Consider the following 10,447-nt stretch of genomic DNA (forward strand, 5'->3'; position numbering starts at 1 on the left):
TTAAAGTCATTGTCCTACCCGTTCGGCTAACGACCCTCCACCGATCAAGGAAGCGGTGGGTGAGAATGGACACCCATTAAGCTGCCATTTTATAGGCAACAACCTTATACCCCCCTTATAGACCGGCTTCATGAATGAGGCCTACTAATGGTAAAACGACTTAATCTTATACATATATATAATAATTAACCATTAATGTTATAAATAGTATAAGGGTTGAATTTTAACTTTTAAAACTCTAAGGATTTGGAATTAAAGTATATTAAAGTGTGTGTAACTTTACAAATTCCAAAACTTGAGGTCAAGTTTTGAAACTATTCAAAACTTTTCATTTCATAACTTATGAATTAAAGGTTCATAAAAATGAAGACTCTTCATTTTCATGTAACTTATGTGTTTTAAATGTGCATAAATGAAAGTGACCTTTGGAAATCCATAACTTGAGGGAAAATTATGGACTCCATTAAAACACATAAATGATCATGAATTATCAATAAACAATTTAGCAAATAATTCCTATGATCTAACAATAATTCATAAGAATATGAACATCATATCAAAAATTCCAAGAACATATGAACACATATAATCATGCAATTCTGATATAAGCCATTGTAAATGGATTAGCATAAACATTACACCATCTAAAACAGGTTTTAAAACACCAAAACAGTTTAGGGTAATGTTTCTAGTCCATGTCCAGCAGCAAAACTCGAAAATCTGCATTCTGAGGCTCCTACTCGTCGAGTGCACGAACCTACTCGACGAGTAGGAGGAATTTACTCATGAACTCGGCGAGTCCCCTCATGGACTCGGCGAGTTCATGCTGCAGAATGCAGAAAACATGAGTTTTTCAACAAGTTTGCATCAAGTATCAAACAAACAAGCCTAGGATCTGATACCACTGTTGGGTTTTGAGCAAACTAACACTCCTAAGGTGTTCATGCAGCCCTAGAAACCTTGGATCTATGTTTGTCTAAAATACATGCAAAATAATTTTCCAAGGTTCATAACTTATCTAGCATGCATGGGGTACTTTTAAACATAAAATATACTAGACGAATTATATACCTTTGTTAGTGAGTTGATTCCTTAGGAGTTTGAGAGCCAAACACCAATAATGTGAATGCCTCAAATGGAAATCACAAATCACCACAAACTTGGAAAACTTATGAGAGAGTATACAATCACTCTAGAAATTCGGCCACTCTTATGCACACACACATAGTGTCTTTTCAAGCACCATAAGCCCCTTTATATAGTGTAGATGATTAGGGTTATGAACCATGCAAACCCTAATAACCCATGTATTTTCCTATTCCAAGGATCCATGGGTTAAAAGCTCCATGAATCATCCATGGACTCCCATTTAAGCTTAGCCCATTTCCCAATGAGTGTTAGCCTACACCATATAAATGTAATAGCCCATTATTAATTAGTCACCTTATGATCACCAAATTAATTCATAATTAACTAGTTGATAACCCGTGGGAACCACGGGTTATAAAATTAATTAAACTTTCATAATAAAAATTTATAATTATTAATCAATTATTTTAAATAAATCATTTTAGATAAATAATTAATTAAGAGATATATCAAAAATTTTAAGTTATTATAACTTCAAATTTACATATAATTAGAAAATGTAAATTTGAATTTTGAAATGAGTTAACTAATATATCTACATGACACATGACATAATATTAATGAGGAGTTGTATTAGAGTGACACTTGGCAAAAGAAGATTAAAACTATTCATTTATTAGAATAGGGATTTAAGAACAATACTAATTAAATATTACAATTTCATATTAATATATTATAACTTATAATATATTAATAGGCCGCAAATATACTTTTCTCATAATATTATCCATATAAATAGTTCGGGTGAAGTGCAACCCAAATGGACCATGTCGGGTCGGGTCAAGTATATACCAAATAAGTTATGGACTTAGACACCTTATCCAACAGAAGCACACCTGCAAAAGGGGGGAAGATTGATCAAATCAGTAGGCCCTTTATAAAAGGGGGGAATTAGGTTAAATTCAACGTAAATAGCAAAATTACAGGGAGTATTTGTGGAAGTTATTTCTCAAATTACCTAGTTACCCTTATTGATTTATTTAATTATTGTTTTTTCTATTATTTTTTGATTGGTTCACAATCATGCATACAATAATACAATACTTAGTTAAAACACCTGAACCTATCTCTCTCTCTCTCTCTCTCTCTATATATATATATATATATATATATATATATACATATATATATATATATATATATAGATATAGAAGTAGGTTCATGCGAAAACATAAATATCTTGCGAAAACGTGAAAACATATTTTATCTTATAAAAATCAAACACATGTACTATAAAAAATAAATTTATTATCAATAAATTAAAGATAGTAAGTTTACATTGGGTGGTGTTATGGTAATAAAGTTTTAAAGGCGGTTTTAATAATTTTTTTTACGTCCTTAGTCATTTTTAAATTCATGTTTTCATAATAAAAATGTTAAAAATCATACTTTGCTAATATGAAACAATTTCTCATCTATCATCGATTATCATAATGTATTTGAAAGTTTGGATGAAATATTTTCCAAAATATAATGTTGAGGTGACACAATATCATAGGTTTTACTTGTTTTCGCGTTTTCACAAATTATTTGCATTTTCGCATTAACCTTCCCATATATATATATATATATATATATATATATATATATATATATATATATATATATATATATATATATATATATATATATATATATATATATATATATATATATATATATATATATATATATATATATATATATATAAACAGACGGTTCAGTTGAAATTATTTAAAAAAAAAATTAAAGATTTTGATATTCAACCTCAAACACCTATTTCTTATTTATCATTCTAACGCTTCAGCGTATCCGTAGCGGTGGCGTACACCTAATCATAAATGGTTATATGGCAGAATATATATATATATATATATATATATATATATATATATATATATATATATATATATATATATATTAACCATATATGATTGTTCAGAGATTGAGTAATTATATGTGATTATGTTGGTTGTTGGCAGAGGAGATGGTACTGGCAGAGGTAATGGTGGTATAGGTGACGGAGGTGGTAGTCGTGTGTCGGTTGGTGGCAGAGGTAGTGGTAATGGTGGTGGCGGTGGCGGTTTTGGTAGTAGCGGAAAAATGAACAATTATTATATTTCTTCTGCCATGTCGGTACGTTGGAGCGCTAGAGCGGCAAAATGACAAATATACGACTGATATTAAAATCTCAAAATCTATACTGATTTCAAAATCTCAACGGAATCTCTTTCTCTCTCTCTCTCTCTGTATATATATATATATATATATATATATATATATATATATATATATATATTATATATACACATTGTATCGTTTGTTCCAGGTATCATTTAATTTATAAGTTTTTAGGGTTTTGCACTTGGATTTGACGATTTGGGGAGCCCTAACTCGACGAGTAGACACTATAAAGGAAAACCCTAATTTTCAGGTGTTTGTACCCTATTTAAGGAACTTATGGGTCATTTGTCGCCTCCCTCATCGTCCTAACTGTCCATAGAGAAACCCTAGTCATGCTTTAGTGCCTTCTTGAGTGTGTGTGTCAGCTTTGGAGAGTGAATCTTGTGCTTTTTGGAAGGAAACTTGAAGAATGAAGAGATTGAAGTGAGGAGAGGGCTTTATATCCAACATCTACCTGGTGTTAGTATTCATTTGGAGGTAAATAGTTGGTACGTTGATCTCTATATGCTTAGATCTCATCCTATGAAAGTATATGGTCACTTTTGGTGCAAAATGGTGTCATACTCAGATTTGAACTTGTCATGGGGATATGGTTCTAGATGTAGACACCTCTTGGCCTCCATGGGCATAAAGTTGCTCACTTTATCTAGTCTAAGCCCTTATCCATGCCCTAAACCTTGTATGAGACTTAGTTTAAGTGTTTTAGCCTCTTGAGGCCTTGCATACACGTAAAGTTCGGAAGTTTACGTGGTATTTCAGTCCTAAGGGACTGGATCTGTAGTTGGGGCTTTGGATTCGACTGGAAGGACTGAATATGTTAAGACAAGGGAAAACTCGACGAGTTGCCTTGGCAACTTGACGAGTTGGATCCGGTTTTCTCGTTTTCGGTCTGCAAGGTAAACTCGACGAGTTGATAAGATAACTGACGAGTTGGATCGGGTTTTTCCTCGTTTCGGTAGGCACAGTGAACTCGACGAGTTAATAATATAACTTGGCAAGTTGCTGAAGGAACTCGACGACTTGCTAGATTCACTCGACGAGTTGGGTCAACATGGACTGTTGACCTTGACCGTTGACCTTGACTTTGACCATGGTTGACCAATTTTGACTTTGAGGGTGTTTTTGGTATTTCTGGATTTTGATAAAACTAGTCACATGATGATTGTAGGCAGTTGAGTTGGAGTTGCGCGTTGGTACATATCTGATCTTATCTTATCAGTTCAACATTCTTGAGAGGTGAGTCTCCTCACCATCCCAATGGGTCTAAGGCACCAAAGCCGACCCATTTTATGATATGTGGTACACTAGTTGATGTAGTATTATGTGGCATGTTAGTTGGTTATATCCTAGGTGGTATGGTAGTTGTATATGTAGTATACTTGCATGAAAGACCTTGGGGGAGCACATGGTGCTTGGATGTAAGACTATGTGGAGTAGCCCATGGCTTTTTAGGTAAAGACCATGGGGCAGCCCATATGACAACTGTCAAATTCAAGTCAAAGTCAAAGTCAACAAGTCAAAGTCAAAGTCAACAAGTCAAAGTCAAAGTTAACTAGTCAATCCAGTCAAACATAACCAATACTTGTATGCTAAAAGTTAGTCTATAAATATGTATATTGGTATGCCAAGAATTTAAGTGTTTCAGATATTCTATGTGTTTAGCAATGTAAAACCCTAAAAAGGGAGTTAAACGCTTCAAAACACGACTAAGGACCCTTTCGGGGATTTAAAACAATCATAAACGAAGCATAACGAGGTTTACGAACCTTGCATTACGAGATTATACAACAATAATGGCTAAAAAAAATCTCTCCCAAAATCTCTCTCAACTTTTTATTGTCATCCGGGTCATCCCGACCCTTAACTTGGCCAAAAATCACTCAAAACGGGAAGTTATATTGAAAAACAGCTAAATAGGACCGAAACCCTCTTAGGAACCGAACCTCTTAGGAACCGAACCTCTTAGGAACTGAACCCTTCTATTAGGGTCGAAGCTGTCAGAAGGACCGAACCTCAGTGGACCAAACCTCAGCAGGACCGAACCTCCATGCAACCGAAATAGACCGAGCCCTCGGTCTATTTTGCTTCTCTCACCACTTCGGACCGAGACCCACCTTCGGTCCCTTCTCCCTTCTCTCGATTCTTTTCTATACCTTCGGTCCTCAACACCTCCAAGAGCCGAACCTCGCAGGTTCGCTCCTTAAGCCCGATTTTCGACTACTTTCGCTTCCTAAGCCCGTTTTTGACGGGGATTTTTCACAAAATTCATATTTTTACCATTTTAAACTCCCAAAACTCATATTTTATTCATTTCTCAAGGATTTATGAATAAAAGAACATTATTTTACATTAAAGAGAGTGTTCCACACCAGAAGTGAGTCAAGTGTGGCCAATTGTAGCCATGTGTCATCTTCTCATTAGCCCAACCTTATCCACATAACACAAACCAAGGTAAACATCACCTCAACTTACAAGTTGCTCCAGCAACCTTCACTATATAAAGGAATCCCTAGAGGATTTCTTAGGTTACCTTGATCATTCTAAACTTTCACACTTCTCAAACCACCACAAGAGCCTCTTTTTCTCTCTACTTTCCACCACTTTGTGAAAGTGTTATTGAGCTATTACTTCACTTTTTGTTAAGCACTTCATCTAAACTCAAGTGTTATTCCATATCTTCATAACACTCTTGGATCATCTACACACATTTTGACACGAAAAATCGTTCTTAGGATCATCCAAGCTTTCACGTGTTCATCAAGTGTTCTTGACTTCATACTCCTTGTCTTCAACCTTCCACTCTTCAAGAAATAAGTCAAGGTGAGTTCATACCCCTACATTTTCTAGTTTTCTTCAGTTTTCAGGGGGGGATTACAAGTTAAAACACCGAAACTTATTCAAAACTTAACTTGACAGCTTACAACAGAAAAGTTGCGACCTGTTCACGAACTGTTTTACCCAATATAAACTTAATATTTTTCAAAAATGTATAATATTCAAATGTTTCAGGTTTATACCTTTAAAATGGCTACTTGTACATCTCCATACGATTTTTCTACAATTTATGGTGATTTTTACAAAACTGCCTATCACTGCAGCAACAAATTCAGACCAGGTTGTGAAGATGAACCTTTTCACACTGGTTTGAGACCACCAAAAATTATAGGAAAATTTATGAACACAGTAGACTCTTTTTCCAAATCTCCGAGTTTACGGATGCAGTTTTCGACTTATGATGATTTTTCTATAAACACTCTAAAAACAGCGACAGTTAAGGATAAAAATGTCAAAGCAAACTTAAAGGGGATTATTCACACCTTGTAACATGCTGAGGAAGGTGTGTAAGATTTACACTTAGTATTTTCAATGTCATTTTATTGAAATACATAGACATGCATAACAAGGTTTCATACCATCATACAACACTTTTGATAAATTATAATAGGTATAGTTTTGAATACTTCGTTTAACAAAGTAAACAGTAACACTATCGATTTACAAAACGAGTATTTCATTACACACTATGTGAACTTGTTAATGAATAAATTGTGAGACATTCTCCTTTGGGGCACTCTAAGTACCACAGAAAAGTCATATAGTTATAATCAGAATCTCCTGGATGGAGAACGAGATAGTTGTGTATAGATCTATACTGGGTCTGACAAACCCGCACCTAAGCTGCTTGCAACAGCTACACCGGCAGGTCTGGGGTGACAAGTGTCATAACATTCAAACGCCTGAAGAACGTCTCATAAAAGGCCTTCTAGTCTTTAGTATGGTTATAACATCTCACATGGGGTATTAACAAAACATACAGTTCACGGAAATTCTAAGGCTTTATACAAAGGAGTTTTATTTAAATATAAAACACACATAAGTATGACGATTTACTTACACATACTAAGCCTTGTTTCAGTTAAGACTACAACAAACCTTTTAGAAAATATTGGATTTTCTGGAAACAAACTTGTAACAAACTTTAAGGAAACAACATTCATTTTTCATAAAATGCTTATGGACTCACCAACTTTATGCTGATACTCTTTCAAAACAACTTGTATTCTCAGGTAATCAGTAATACAGGTAACCTCAAGATTTTTGAAGTCAAGACTTTAAGGCGTAGATTCTTTTGCTACATTTTGACATCATATGTATTTTATTCGGAAACATCTATTTTTGAAACGATGTAACCTTTTAAATTATATTTATGATGGTTCTGTTTACTTTCTTTACTATGGTTATGATATTGAGCATGACGTCCTCCGCCCCCGAACGTTTCCGCCGTTCTGGTTTGGGGGTGTGACAGATTGGTATCAAAGCTTTGTTTATAGTGAACTAAGTATATCGAACCACGTAAGATATACAAACTATAAACACAACGAGACAAAATTCTCTGACGTAGCTTTTCAAAAGTACTTTTAAAAATAAAAATTTGTATTTTTATAAAAAGTACACACACAATCGCACTCGTTAATTCAGTATCATAAAGGTAATAAATGTAAAAGTATCAAGACAAGTTGGATACCATGGTCCAGCTTCGGGGTATGTAGTCAGATCTTGGATGAATATAGCCTGATCAACTATATTTAGCCAAGGTAGGACCAATATATGCCGAAGAAGGATCATGATGAGCAACAAGTCTGCAACTTACCAAAGATTTCAAGAATCAAAGACAAAAATACTATAGGAGTATTTTAACACAAAAAGTCGTAATAATCACAACTGCGATAACTGACTTCTTATTCCCAAAGTTTCTCGCGACATTCCTCCTTATCCCTATTCTCGTACAGGCATGATGGCAGGATTTCATTTGACGGGTGATCCCTAGTTCCCCAACCAAGGGAATGCCGACTGGATTGTGCAAGACCCAGAGGAAGATCCCGAAGAGGAACCCATGGAAGATGAGGAACCCATGGAAGAGGAAGAATCAGTAGACGGTGAAGAAGAAGAAGACGACTTAGATGGAACCGACTCGGTACCCGAAGTTTACAATCCACACCCTGCCCCTATCCCTCCACAACACTTCCAGGACCCAACGCCCCAATGGGCCGAAACTATACATCGATGGAGCCGAGAACAAGGTTAACGTCCTCCCTATGGCATGGAACGAAGTTTCTATGACCTCAGCAGAGGAGGGTCAGCCGACCGAGCCCTTCCTATCATGGTTCGCCGTGTCGCACACCACGAGGAGCAAACAAGAGTAAACACTCGCCACCTCATGGAAATTGGCGCAACCAGCCAAGTCAACTCCGTTCGCATTCGCCGTTTGGATGATGATCACGATCGAACTCGAGACCGCACCGAGGTTCTTCGATGGGAAATGGCCGCGACGTGAGCCGAAGTGCAAGAACTCCGAGAACACCGAGCCACTTTTGAAGGACACCTGGCAAAAGCGGAGCGCCAAGCGGCAGAATCCATAGCTGAAATGAGGAACTTTGTATCTTCACTTCGTGATCCTCAGAGCTTCAACCGCCGCAAGTAGTGTTTGCACTGCTCGCTTCAGTTTAATATACTCTGCGGATAAATATTACTATTATTTTCTAGTATTCTATGCCTGATCCCATGAATTAAGTGTTTACACTTCCGGGATCTGGTAGGCGGTCAAAATTTTCCATACAATGATGTAGAATAGACCCCTCTAAGGGTCAAATTTTCCCAAGTATTGTATACTAAGTTATATCAATGATATTGACACGCTATTTGTTTTATTGGGAACACTACATCAGATTCATAACATGAGCTATTTTCAGATAAAATTTACTGGTGGTCAACCTATGATCTCCTGATGTATAAATCAAAGTTATATGTAATTGGGACCATGTCGACCTAGAAATGGTGGTTCCACCTTGGATCCTGTTCCTTGTTTGGTTGTGGGCCTAGGGCAGACCCATTAGATTCGAAAGTTTATTAAATCTTAATTACATGTAAAAATTATACATCAAGCGATTGTTGGATGGACCCGATATGAATACTATCACAGACATTTCATGAGAATCAATACTATCAAAATTCATAAAGTCTATATTTCATTATTTATAGACTCCTGGTATGAATGAATTCTTACAACATCCTTACAAGTCGGAATCATGATTCATATCAAGAACTAATATTGTTTAATTTTAACTCTCGACTTGTATCAAAGACTTATTGTCTTTTCATTCTTGATCATGGCAGAAAATGCCACCTCGTAGAAATCCTAGACGCGGCGGCGCCGCAGGAGTTGCACCACCACCACCACCACCTCCTCAGTTCGACCCCGCGATATTCCAGGCTACCGTGACGGCCTCAGTGGCAGCCGCGATAGCCCAAATCAATCCCAATAATTCGGGTGGTGCAGGTAGCGGTGCCTCAAATTCTAATAACGGGGACGGCCAGGGACGCTCGAGAGAGTATACATACAAAGACTTTACAAACGACAAGCCCAAAACCTTCAAAGGAAGCGGATGTATCATAGCCTTGCTGCAATGGTTCGAGAAAACCGAACCATTTTCGAAATACGCGCACGCCCTGAAGCAAGCAAGGTCAAATTTGTTGCATGCACATTCTCCAAAAGAGCCCTCACCTGGTGGAAGGGCCACGTCAAAGCACTAACCCTCCCAGTGGCTAATGCAATAACATGGGAAGATCTAAAAACCATGTTGATGAAGGAGTACTGCCCCAGGGGCGAGATACAGAAGCTGGAAGAAGAATTTTGGGGTCTCAAAATGACAGGCTCTGACATACTGTCTTACACCTCAAGGTTCAGTGATCTAGCCATGCTGTGTCCCGGGATGGTTCCGACGGAAAGCAAGAAGGTGGAAAGGTACATATGGGGACTCTCTCCCCAGGTCCAAGGAAATGTATTGGCCTCAAAGCCAATTACCTTTGACAGTGCCAAGGAACTGGCGCAACAACTCATTGACCATAACGCCAGCCATGGCACTGTAACAACCACCTCTGAGCAAGCAAAAGCGGGAAACAACAAAAGGAAGTTCTGGGATAAGAAGAAGCGCCAACCTACTCAAGACCCTGCCAAGAAACAACAAGTGGTTGCTGTGCACGCTGCCACGACCACTGTCAACCCAACTCTGATAAGGCAATACGTCGGGAACCCACCCAAGTGCAACAAATGCAGCTATCACCACAACGGTGCATG

Source organism: Lactuca virosa, chromosome 2 (genome assembly GCF_052849685.1).
Source record: "Lactuca virosa cultivar CGN04683 chromosome 2, Lactuca_virosa_CGN04683_v6, whole genome shotgun sequence".
Lineage (NCBI taxonomy): Eukaryota > Viridiplantae > Streptophyta > Magnoliopsida > Asterales > Asteraceae > Lactuca > Lactuca virosa.